The following is a 13,507-nucleotide window of genomic DNA, read 5'->3' on the forward strand; positions in this document are numbered from 1 at the left end:
GAAAAGACTTTAGAGAGACCAATTTTCAACCTGGGCTTAGAGGTGTGTCTGTACTCCTAGGCATTTGGGAGCCTAACATATTCAAGGCCAGCTTAGAAAACACAAGGTGAAACCTCATCTTTTAAAAAACATCACACAGAAAAAGCAAGTCTTGCCAGTTGGGTGGTGGTGGTGCACACCTCTGGAGGCAGAGGCAGGCAGATCTCTGTGAGTTCAAGGACAGCTTGGTCTACAGAGGAGTTCCAGGACAGCCAACGATACACAGAGAAACCCTGTCTCAAAAAAATCAAAAATTAAAAATGAAAGAATTAGAGGTTAAAATAAAGTCATGTAAAGATGAAAAATACACAGAGAGTCTGGATACTGTATGTTATTATGTTCTCTTTAAATTGTTTGAATGCTGAGGAAGGAGCAACAGCTGCTAAAAAATATTTGTTTATAAATGCTGCTGAGTTAATCCAAGATAGGGATTTTGAAAATACCTTGATTTTAAAATTAAGTCAAAAGGTGTGTTACTTTGGAGAACAGGTTTTGCTTTTGTTTCCACAGAAAATGAGAGCCTGTGGATTCATTCTGGGTTAAGAAAAATCAGGTTTGATCAAGGAAAACCCCCTGAGAAATCTCCGATAGAAGTGGATGGCCCAGATGTCTGAGTTCTACATCCAGAACAGATTCAAGACTGCTACCTGAGATGATCAAGCCTCACAGGATACTCCAATCATGTCTTGACCAAAATTATAAATTTTCTTTAGGTCCCCATAAGATTATCAGCACCTCCAATCAGCAGGAAGTTCCTGGAAAACTATGCCCACATTCCCAAAAAAAATGGATTATGGATGTTTGCCTTTGTTTAGAATGTTGGTTACAAGTTGTTATGGATAATGGTCAGGAGAAAAGCTAAACAAGTAAATTCAGAGCTCTTTTTTTAAAAAAGCAAAAAGGTGGGTAAGAGCTGTGGGACAATGGTCATTTATCCTGTCACTTGTATTATTTTTAATAAAATGCTGAATGGTCAGTAACCAGGCAGGAAGTAGTATAGGCATGGCAATGAGAACAGGAGAATCCTGGGAATAGGGAGGCTCAGTCTTCAGTCGTGACCCAGCTGCAAAGGAAGCAAGATGTGACTGCCTCGCCAAAAAAAGGTACGAAGCCATGTGGCTAACATAGACAAGAATTATGGGCTAATATAAGTTATAAGAGTTAATAAGAAGCCTGGGCTACTAGGCCAATCAGTTTATATTTTTTAAAAAAGCATATCTTGTGAAATTTAAAACAGCAATAGAATCAGTAAAGAGCAGATAAAAACCTACAGAAATGAAGGCTCACTGGTGGAGTACCTGTGCCCTCATCTTGGTGGAGTCACCTGTTGAGTTTATTGTAATCTGTTTATTTGTAATTTTCTTGGCATCGCTTAAAAATGTTTTACATCTTCCCCTCTTGTTCTTTCTGGGGCTCCAAACACATGTTAGACTGATTCTGTTGACCCTGGTCCAGTGACTGATGACTTACTAATATTTCCATTTATTTTTCATTTCTGCTAAATTATTTCACCTTCAAGTTCACGGAGTTATAAGTACCTTATCTGTGTGCGCTTTTCTTCTCCACCTCTATATGTTGTGTGTGAACAGAATGTGTGTGTTTATCTCCTTTGTGTTATCTATTTCTTTTACCTTCTCAAACAAACAAAAAAAAAACATATTTACTCCAATGTCTTTCTTAATCCCAATGTGTCATATATGAAACTGATTTTCCTCCTGATTTTAAGGCATATTTCCTGGTTCTTTTCATGCTTCGTAATTTTGAATGCTTAAACACCGATTTCTCTTTTGCCTTAGGTTTTGTTTTGGCACAGTGTTAAGTTTCTTGGAATCACCATCCGAAATTGCTTCTTCAGTGAGAGGGTAGTGCAACAGAGCCTTTAATTAGAGCAGATATTATAGCCTTATTTCCAGGGCCCTACCCTTTGATGGCCTGCAAATACTCTGGCAAGGAGGAACAGACTATGCCTGGCACAGTGTGAGGTCATGGATCATTGTGCCTAGGGCTTTCCTTGGGCAGAGTAGCCCCCTCTCACCTAAGTGCAGATCAATGCTCACCAGACCAACAGAGACTCTCTGCCTGTCTACAATTTACTTTATCTTTTCTCCCTATGTAATCTACCTCCAAACTTTCTTCCTCCTTTCCTACTCTACCGAACTTTTTAAAAAAATATATTTATTTATTTATTTATTATGTATACAAAATTCTGTCTGTGTCTATGCCTGCAGGCCAGAAGAGGGCACCTGACCCCATTACAGATGGTTGTGAGCCACCATGTGGTTGCTGGGAATTGAACTCAGGACCTTTGCAAGAGCATGTAACCTCTGAGCCATCTCTCCAGCCCTCTACCCAATTTTTATATCTAGCTTCTCAACCAAGGTAAGACCTCCAAACTTGGTGGCCATGGTGGCGCATGCCTTTAATCCCAGGGCTCAGGAGGCAAGAGACAAGCAGAGATCTCTGAGTTTGAAGCCAGACTGGTCTACAGAGTAAGTTCCAGGACAGCCGGGAAAGAAACCCTGTCTCGAAAAACAAAACAAATACAAAAAAAGGTCACCAAATTTTATTTGGGCTCCTTACTCTCTATTCTGCAGCCTGCAAACTTCTATATAAACTGGGGTAACCAGACAGTTCAGGTTTGTCTCCTTTCTCTCAGAAATCACTGGCCACTGTGATCTAGTTTTCTGGGGTTTGTTTCTTTGTGAGACAGGGTCTTGCTCTGTAGCTCTGGCCCAATGGGAACTCACTATAAACACTGCTGGCTTCAAATGTGTGGTGATGCTCCTGCCTCACCCTCACAGCTGTTTACCACAACACCTGACTTCTTCTTTGAGACAGTCTCTAGTTTGAGAGGCTCTTCTTCTCTTACTCTTCCAAGTACTGGCATTACAGAAGGCTACTATGCCCAGCTAGTTTTCTGGTTTCTTTTCTTTCCTATTTACTATTCATTTATGGGGGAAGGGCACAGATATAGCGGTCAGAGAACAATTTGCAGAAGTCAATTCTCTACTTTGACCTAGAAATTGAACTTAGGTCATTAGAAACCTTCACACACTGAACCATCCACCTCATCAGCCCTGTTTTCTGGTTTCTTAAAGTAGCAAGATGTGGTTATTACTATGGTCAACATCACAGGATTTAGAAGATGAGCCTCTGGGCATGCCTGTGCATAATCATCTTGATTAAGTGGATTGGTGTGAGAAAATCCATCTTAACTGTAGGCTGGACCAGTCCCTGGACTATATAGAATGGAAAGAATAAGCTGAGCACAGGCATTCATTGCTCTCTGACTGCAGACAAAACAGCTGCTTCAAGCCTCCGCAGACTATAAGCTAAAATAAACCCTTTCTCCCTTAAGTCACTTTTGTCAAGATATTTTGTCACAGGAACAAGAAAAGAAACAACAAGAAAAGTCAGAGGATTAAATCCAGCCTTTGTTTTAATACTATTGCTGGACATAATATTGTAAATCAAATAGTAATGCCTTCGTTTCACATCTAAAGCCTTTGTCTTACTCAGCTCAACACCTCCTCTTTGGAATACCTAACCAATGACTTTCCTCCTTTTTTCTTGACATTTGCTCCACTCTTATGTCTGATACTGAATTCCTTAATTCTCCTGGCCCTCCTTTATAGTGCCATAGTGCCTTGGATTTCTTCACTTAGCAACAACCCAGAGGAGAAAAACAAACTTTAGAAAAAGTAATCAACTAAGCTTTAAAATCAGTCTATCCAGATAGATAGATAGATATAGATAGAAAAATAACCAGAAGATAATTCCATCCCAATGTTAAGAAAGGTGACCCAGCCAAGTGATGGTGGAACACGACTTTAATCCCAGCACTTGGGAGACAGAGACAGATCTGAGTTTGAGGCCGGCCTGGTCTACAGAGTGAGTTCCAGGACAGCCAGGGTACACAGAGAAACGCTGTCTTGAACCCCTCCCCTGCCAAAAAAGATAATTGTTCTGGGTATTTTTTTTTATATAAATATTCTCCTTCACTCTTTTTTTTTTTTAATGTACACAGTGTTCAGCCTCCATGTATGCCTGAAGGCCAGAAGAGGGCACCAGATCTCACCACAGATGGTTGTGAGCCACCATGTGGGCTGCTGGGAATTGAACTCAGGCCCTCCGGAAGAGCAGTCAGTGCTCTTAACCTCCGAGCCATCTCTCCAGCCCCGTTCTCGGTATTTTTTAATGGCAATCTTTTTTCCATATTCTTAGAATACAAACATACAAAGACAATGAGATGTATATGTACTGGAGTCAGTACGTGACGATGTGTGTGTGTGTGTGTGTGTGTGTGTGTGTGTGTGTGTGTGTATGCATGACAGAGACAGACAGACAGAAAAGAGAGAGAGGGAGGGAGGGCGCGAGCACAGACCAGGCTGTACCACATGATCTCCTTGCCTCAGTCTCCAGAGCTCCTAAGCACTGGGATTGTAGACATCAACCACAGTTCAGAGTTGTAGCTAGTTTTACAAACCATTCTCTCCAAATGACATTTCTGAAATCATCACGTACTTTCCCCCTACAGCCTTCATGAACCCCTCCATTCTAACGACACATAGCCCTCTAATAAACCTCAATCATTTCAACCCTCTCCTTTGTTCCCACACCCACTCAAAAATCCTACCACAGCCAGGTTTGGTGCTACATGCCTAGGAATCCTAGCACTCAGAAGGCTGAGGCAGGAAGACCACAATTTGAAGCCAAAGGGAACTACATAAAAGGGGGAAAAAATTAAAAAGTAACAAAAGCCCAAATTTACCATAAACAATTCACAGGAAATAGTGAATACTGCAAAGAGGCCTGGCAGAGGGTTCTCAGAGTAGCATTGAAAAGCCACTTTTTCCAGGTCATAGATTGAGGAGAAATCATCAAATATGAAGCAATGACCTTGGGTACAAGATTGTGTGGGGAGAAAGAGGTAGATATGGAGGACAGTGCCAACGCTGGATAAGCCCAGAGGAAAAACTATTGAGTGGCGTTGAGAAGCTGAGGACACAAGGAGAAATACATAATGAAATCAGGATTCAAATAGTATTCTGACATAAACTATTTTGGCAAACATCTTGACATTCAATATTGGTTGAACTGAATAATGAACGCCAGTTATCAATTTTTTTACCTCAGTTAAACCAGTATCTGAATGATGATGTCTTTTTATATTATTTTAAAAAGAAGTAATAAATGAACAAAGTGCAGAATTCGAAAGTTGTAAAATAGTTTGGATGAAGTCTGAGGCACTGTGTAAAGTAAAATAAACTATCCAGCTGGATGTGGTACACATGCCTATAATCTCAGCAATCCAAAGGCAGGAAGATCAGGATAAAGAAGCCAGCCTGGGCTGCAAGAGATTGTCTTTCAAAACAAAACAAAAACTACTCACAAAAAGACAAACCAGGCAGTGGTGGCACATTCCTTAACCCCAGCACTCAGAAGGCCGAAACGGGTGAACCTCTATGAGTTCAAGAAGTCTGATATAGAGAACGAGTTCCAGGACAGTTAGGAATACACAGACAAACCCTGTCTCAAAACACACAAAAAAGGCAATTATTAAATAAGCTTTGCTATATATATTTTACCTCTATTTTTAACTTTTTCCACAATCAAATTTTTCAAGTTTTATTACTTAACTCTTTCTTAAAAATGAAGCCCAGGTTGGCCTTGAACTATGTAGCAAAAGATGGCTGTGAAATCCTGATTCTCCAACCTTTACATCCCAAATCCAAGTAGACTCTATATCCAACTTAAAGTTTTATACTCACTAATTTGATTTTTTTTTTGCTTCTCTTTGTTTTTTTTTTTTGAAACAGGGCATCATTTCATAACATAGACTGGCCTCAAGTATGTTAACAATCTTCCTGCCTCAGCCTCTTGAGTGCTGGGACGTGAGCTACAACAAAGTTTTAAGGTCACAAAATACTATACAGAGGCCTGTTGTGGTGCACACACCTTTAATCCAGCACTTAACAGGCAGATCTTTGTAAATTTGCCTACAAGGTGAGCTCCAGGACAGCCAGGGCTATTACAGAGAAACCCTACCTCAAAAAACCAAAAACCAAACGAACAACAACAAAACCTATACAGAGAAAGTATCTTTCAATTCTGTCGTCCATCCATCTCCAGAGACCTTCCACTAATACATTCTACTCCCTCAGAAATCATCTATATATGCTTGTACATCTTTTATTTTAAAGATGAGTGAAGCCAGGCAGTGATGGTGCACGCCTTTAATCCCAGCACTCAGGAGGAAGAGGCAGGTGGACCTCTGTGAGTTTGAGACCATCATGGTCTACAAGAGCTAGTTCCAGGACTGCTAGGACTGTTACACAGAGAAACCCTGTCTCAAAAAAAAAAGAAAAGAAAAAAAAAAGAGTGAATGTAGATTTAAGAAAGAACTCCCTTGAGTATGAGAGGTTCCAAGGGAGGAAAAGAATAGTACTCCATATCTTTTAAATAAATCTACATAGTAGTATATTGATGGGGAAGCTCAGCCAATCACATCTGGCTTGGGTGTGGCCACCTGGAGCCAGGTAGATAAACAGGGGGGGGGGGGGGTGTAGAGAAGAGAGGTGGGCAGGCTCTCTGCCCGCAGTGATCGCCTGGCCCATTTGGACTTTGGATTTTCTCCAGTAGTGTGAGTTCTCCGTTTTTAATTATTAAATTATATCTGTTGTTTTGAGCTGGTCTGGTTATTTTAGCGTACCTATCAAATATGCCAAACGCCAACAGTATATGGCTTATTAATAGCATGTATGTGTGTGTATTGTGATGCACTTTTTCTCTTTTCATTTAATGAATTTTAGAGACTTCTGAATTAATTTATATAGTATTACCAAACTCATTCTAAGAGCTAATTCAGTGTATGACTAAATTGTTTTTCTAATTTTTTATGGACAGGTTTAGTCCTAACTTTTTATGATTTATCAATGCAGCATTTACTGACAGGATAGTTTTGTACAGATAGGTTTTGTTCCAATTTTTATGATTATCAATGCAGAATACTATCTAACCCCTACACACACTGTCCATGTGCACACAATGGAATGATGTATTCACGTTACTGAGTTCGTGCACAGCATTCCACATACAAATTTTACTGGTGTATAGGTGGCCCTTGTAATTTGACATCTGCTGGTTAAATCAACTGTGGGTGAAATACTCAAGAAAAAAAAGCGGGGATTGGGTGAGGGTTTTTCAGTTTTAAGTGGTTATAATCCTAGCTCCTTGGAAGACTGACGCAGGAGGGTCACAAATTCAAGGCCTGCCTGGCCCAAGAAGTCAGTTCAGGCCAGTCTGGGAAACTTAGTGATACCCCGCTTCAAAATAAAAGCTAAAAAATGTAGTACATCTGCCTAGCACATATGAGGCCTTAGGTTTAATATCTGATACCATGAATGTATTGAATATGTACACCATCATTCCCAAAACAATACAGAGTAATAACAAATGTTTCATGGTATTTACACTCTACTAGCTATGATAAGGAATCTACAGATGGTTTAAAGTACACAGAAGGGGGGGGGCGGAGAGATGGCTCAGCGGTTAAGAGCATTGCCTGCTCTTCCAAATAGTCCTGAGTTCAATTCCCAGCAACCACATGGTGGCTCACAACCACCTATAATGAGGTCTGGTGCCCTCTTCTGGCCTTCAAGCATACACACAAGACAGAATATTGTATACATAATAAATAAATAAGTATTTAAAATAAAAGTACACAGGGGGTGTATGTACAAGGTCATGCACAAATACTGCAATGTAAGTTCATAGACAAAATTTTAAACACAAGAAGCTAGACAAAGAGAACCTACTATAAGATTTACTTTACTTAAAACTAAAGCAAAGCCGGGCGATGGTGGCGCACGCCTTTAATCCCAGCACTCGGGAGGCAGAGGCAGGCGGATCTCTGTGAGTTCGAGACCAGCCTGGTCTACAGAGCTAGTTCCAGGACAGGCTCCAAAGCCACAGAGAAACCCTGTCTCGAAAAACCAAAAAAAAAAAAAAAAAAAAAAAAAAAAAAAAAAAAAAAAAAAAAAAAAAAAAAAAAAACTAAAGCAAACAAAACCAAGGCATGGACAGAAGTCAGAAATGTGTATCATCTCTAGGAGAGGTGGCACCAACCAGGAAGACAACAGAGAAGTTGGAAAGCTGAAAAAAGTCCATACTTTCATCTGGTTGCCAGCTACTTCTTCTATATATTCATATAAAAACATACTCAGTTGGTCCCTGAAAATGCATGCACTATCTTGTATCTCAAAGAAGGTATTTCCTTCTTTAGAGTGAGTTGGTAAACCCTTTCTTTTTTCCCAAACAGGTACTCAGACTGCCAAATATCATTTCTTGAAGAACTCACTTTTTAGAGATTTATTTTTATTTACATGTATGTGTCTGAACATATGTCATGTGTGTGCATGGAGGTGTGACCATAGAGGCTAGAAGAGGGAGTTAAATACCCTGGAGCTAGTTACAGGCAGTTGTGATCCACCTGATGTGGATGGTGGGAACTGAATTCCAGTCCTCGTGTTTTCTGATGAGCTATGGCAGAAAAAGTAGTTGTGAGTGACAAGAGACCAGTACCACTTACGTGAAACCTCTGCTTTATTAGGACAACTGTTACCTGGGGTTAAGAAATCAACTGTGGCCAGACGGTAGTGGCGCACGCCTTTAATCCCAGTACTCGGGAGGCGGAGGCAGGCGGATCTCTGTGAGTTCGAGACCAGCCTGGTCTACAAGAGCTAGTTCCAGGACAGGCTCCAAAACCACAGAGAAACCCTGTCTCCAAAAACCAAAAAAAAGAAATCAACTGTGGGAAGACCTAGTGCCCTGAGAGGAGATCCAGAGTAAACCAAGAAGAGCAAGACTAAGAAGTACTCCCCAAATCAAGCGGTGGTGGCAGAGGCAGGCAGATCTCTCAGATCTCTGCGAATTTGAGGCCAGCCTGGTCCAGGACAGGCTCCAAAGCTACAGAGAAACCCTGTATTGAAAGTAACCAAAAAAAAAAAAAAAAGTTTTCCTCCATGATCTTTGCTTGTATTCCTGCCTCCATAACCCTGTCCTGCCTTGATTTTCCACAATGATGAAATGTAATTGAGACATATAAGCCAAATAAACTTTCCTCCCTAAGTTGTTTTTGGTCATGGTCTTTATCACATTATTTGTTTCTTTATTAAGAAACAAACCAGGACCCTATATAAATTATTTTGACTTGGAAGACTCTCTGAAATGGTCTCAGGAACCCTATGTCTCACACTTTTGAGAACTCTTTAAATAAAGTACTTAAGAACATAAGATATAGGCCCAATTTAAAAAATGAAATTACAAAAAGAGTAAGAGTCCAGATATATCCTTAGTTATACAATTACCTGATTTATGAAAAAAATGGCTCTACAGAGCAAGACTAATGATTTTTTTAATAAATTATACAATACCAATAATGACAATATAGAAAAACCAATTGACTATCTCACACCAATAAAAAGATTTCTGTCTGTCTCAAAAGGGGATAAAAAAAAAAAGAAAAGGAAAAGTCAGGTGTGATGGCACACATCTTTAATTCTAACAATCAGGAAGCAGAGGCAAGCAGATCTCTGTGAGTTCAAGGCCAGCCTTGTGTACCTGTTGAGGTCCAGAAGAGTGGGGCTATATAAAGAAATATATATATGTGTATGTATGTATGTATGTGTGTGCATATATATATATATATATATATATATATATATATATATATATATTTCTGCCTCAAAATAAACAAACAAGAAATAAAAAAAAGCCAAGAACATACTTGTGACCCTGGCACTGAACTTAGGAGGCCGCCACAGGAGGACTCTGAGTTCAGGGTTAATTTGAGCTACACAGTCAGAGAGGGGGAAGTGGAAGGCTAGAAAGATGGTTCAGCAGTTAAGAGCACTTCCAGAGGACCCAAGTAGTCTTCCCACATTATTGGCTCACAACTCTAGCTCCGGGATCTAACACCTCTGACCTCCTTGGCACCTGCATTCGTGTGCACATACCCACATATAGACATATGCACACCTACACAAAATTTAAAGATTTTTAAAGTTCTTTTAAAAGTGGAAATAAACCCTATAAATTGTTACCTATATGTAAACAGTAAGACAGAAAATAATATGGAGTATCTTCACATTAGAAGCTAAAAGGTCTTAATTTCAAAGGGGAATGTTGATAATACATATAATTAATTAGTTGGATGTGACAGCCCAGATCTGGGGATTCCAGCACTTAGAAGCCTAAGTTATATAGTAAGACTGTCTCGAAAAACAACCAAAAATAAGCCAACTTACAACATTAAGAATTTCTAGCTGGGGACTAGCAAGACGGCTCAGTAGATAAGCAAGCCTAAAACGTAACTTGAGAAGTGACTCCCAGAGTTGTCCCTTAACCTCTACAAGAACACAGTGGCAACACATACACACATAAAGCAAACCTGTCATCCCAGCACATGGTGGGAGGAGGCAGAAAAACCAAAAGAACAAGGTTATCCTATGCTAAATAGCAATTTCAAGGCCAACATGGGCTAGATGAGACCCTGTTCTAAAAAGATCTGGTGGCACAAGTCTATAATCCCAGCCACTTGAGTGGAGGACTGCAAATTTAAGGTCAGCCTGGGCTACAGTAAGTTCCAAACTGACCTGAATAACTTACTGAATTCACCTCAAAGTAAAAAGAGGGCTGGGATTGAAGTTCAGTTGTAAAGCACTTACCTAGCATTGGGTGAAACCCTAGGTTCAATCCCAAGAGCTGCAGGGACTAGGTGTCTTGTTAAAAAGGTTATCTCTAATAAAAAGGCAACGCCACAGATGAGGAGTGAATATGTGAATGTGTGGAGTACTTATATGTGTATGTCTGTGTATCTCCTACACAGCAGTGAACAATGCAGAACACCTGCTAGAAACATGAGAAAAGATTTTGGTGAGTCTTTCAAAAACAAGATATCCAAAGAGCCAAAGCCCATGTGAAAGGCTGCTCAATTTCTTTAGTAATCAGAAAAAAGCAATTAAAACCAAAAAAGAGTGTTAAATAGTACAATCACTTTGGGAAATTGTTCTATAGTTTCTCACGAACACTCACTCTGACCCAGAAAACCACTCCTAAAGATATTCCCAAGAGAAATGAGAACATATGTGAAAAGATTTGCATGTGACTGTTCAGAGCAGCTTAGTTCACAACAGCCAAACTCTTAGAACTCAATAAAAAATGAAGCATAATTAGATAAGAGAATTCAGTACTAGTAATAATGGTTTTAAAAACTGATAATGCCAACAAGTTCAATGAATTAGAAATGTCATTATACTGGGTGAACAATGCCAAACAGCGAAGAGTAAATATAATACGACCCAATTCTTAAGTTCAAAATACAGAATGAATTAACAATGTTAAAGTTTGCCTAAGCCTGGAATGACGGCTTAGAGGATAAGAGTGCATACTGCTCTTGCGGATGATCTGAGTTTGCTTCCCAGGACCTACACTGGGAGACTCACAATCTCTGTAACTTCAGCTCCAGAAGGATCTGATACTGCTGGCCTCTGAGGGCACTGTACTCACAAGAGTGTAAAACTTTAAGACAATTCTGAGGACAATTCTGAGCCCTCTCAGTCTCAGCAATAGTGCTCCCCTCCCCCCTAGGAACCAAGGACCTAACAGCTACACATGCATGTACTGAGATATTGGGAACTTTCCATTTGCCTGAATAGGGGCAAGACAACCCTTAGGTGTTGACTCAGTGACTGATGTTCTGACTTAGGCCCTGGGAAAGGGGCAAAGTGACCCTCAGATGTTTTCCCTTACCTCATCTGATCTGTAACCACTCTCTAGCCAATTATTGGTAATAGCCCTTTTGAATAAGCCAATCATAATAGTTAAAGAACAACCCCCAGATACCCCTCTTGCTTCTGTGGTTTTTTCCTTTAAACGTAGCCTGTACCAGCTACTGGGGGTCTTTCTAGCCTCTAATGCTGAAAGAGCCTGTCATGACAGAATTAATAAAATCCTCATGCTTTTACATCAGCTGTGGTGTGAGAGATGGTCTCTTGGGGCAACTCCTCCTCAGTGACTGGACTCTAGGGTCCAACAAGAGCATGTGTGAACACAGCATGCATGCATGCACACATGAACACATACCTAAATTTTATAAAATGAAAATATATCTTTTCAAAAATGCAACAGCTTCAAGGGTTTGTAAGAATAAACAGGAGTTCCCACATATTACTGGTAGAAAGCTATTAAAAGCAACCAATGCCAGTTGGTCTGACATTACCAACTAATACTGAGCACACACAAAAATGTTCATACAAGCAGTGTTTATAACTGCTGTGAACTGGGAGCAACTGAAATATCTATCAAAAAATAAACAAATGAGGGGCTAGAGAGATGGTTGAGCAGTTAAGAACACTGGCTCATCTTCTAGGGGACCTAAGTTTGAGTCCCTGCACCCACTTAGTGACTCACAATTGTCTGTAGCTCTAGCTGGGCGGTGGTGGCGCACACCTTTAATCCCGGCAGAGGCAGGCGGATCTTTGTGAGTTCAAGGCCAGCCTGGTCTACAAGAGCTAGTTCCAGAACAGGCTCCAAAGTTACACAGAGAAGCCCTGTTTTGAAAAAACAAAACAAAACAAAACCACACAATTGTCTGTAACTCTAGTCCTAGTGGAGTCAACACTCTCTTCCAGCCTCCGTGGAAAATAGGCAAACATGTGGTACACAGACATATATGGAAGCAAAATACCCATTCACATAAAACACACATAAAAAAATATAAATGAGGGCTGAAGAGATGGCTCAGTGGTTAAAAGCATTGCCTGCTCTTCCAAAGGTCCTGAGTTCAATTCCCAGCAACCACATGGTGGCTCACAACCATCTGTAATGAGGTCTGGTGCCCTCTTCTGGCCTGCAGACATACACACAGACAGAATATAAATAGTAAATAAATAATTTAAAATATATATATATAAATAAGTCCATTATACTATTCATAATAGAATTTTATCTAGCAATGACTACTGAGCAAGTATGCAAACACAAAATCTCACAAAGAATCACTGAATGAGCTGAGCATCGCGATGTACACTGATCCCAGCACTCAGCAGATCTCAGTTTAAAGCCAGCCTGGTCTACATAGTGTTTCAGGCCATCCAGGACTACGTAATGAGATCATGTCTGCTTGTATGTCTGTCTCTCTAACATTCTCTTAAAAAAAAAAATCACTGAGTAATGGCAGAGAATAAAGAAAACAAAATTAGAGTTTCCATTAAAATCCAAATGAGCTAGGTATGATACACACCTATAACTCTGGAACTTGAGAGCGTCAAGATGAAGAGGGGAAAACCTCATGTTCAAGACAAGCTTGGGCTATTCTGTGAGACCATCTCAAAAATTAAACTTTTGCCTTTCAGCCAAACACATAGAAAAAGAGGTGAGTCGCCTATTTTGTTTCCTAGGTCTTCAA

General features: G+C 40.1%; 1 protein-coding gene across 2 annotated transcripts in view; it reads right to left on the reverse strand.

Annotated features, from left to right (window-relative positions):
* Positions 1-13,507, reverse strand: part of Vkorc1l1 (vitamin K epoxide reductase complex subunit 1L1) — a 49,676-nt gene that overhangs the window by 21,021 nt on the left and 15,148 nt on the right. The gene's annotated exons all lie outside the window — the stretch shown is intronic.

The sequence above is a fragment of the Microtus pennsylvanicus genome, chromosome 1, assembly GCF_037038515.1.
Source record: "Microtus pennsylvanicus isolate mMicPen1 chromosome 1, mMicPen1.hap1, whole genome shotgun sequence".
NCBI lineage: Eukaryota > Metazoa > Chordata > Mammalia > Rodentia > Cricetidae > Microtus > Microtus pennsylvanicus.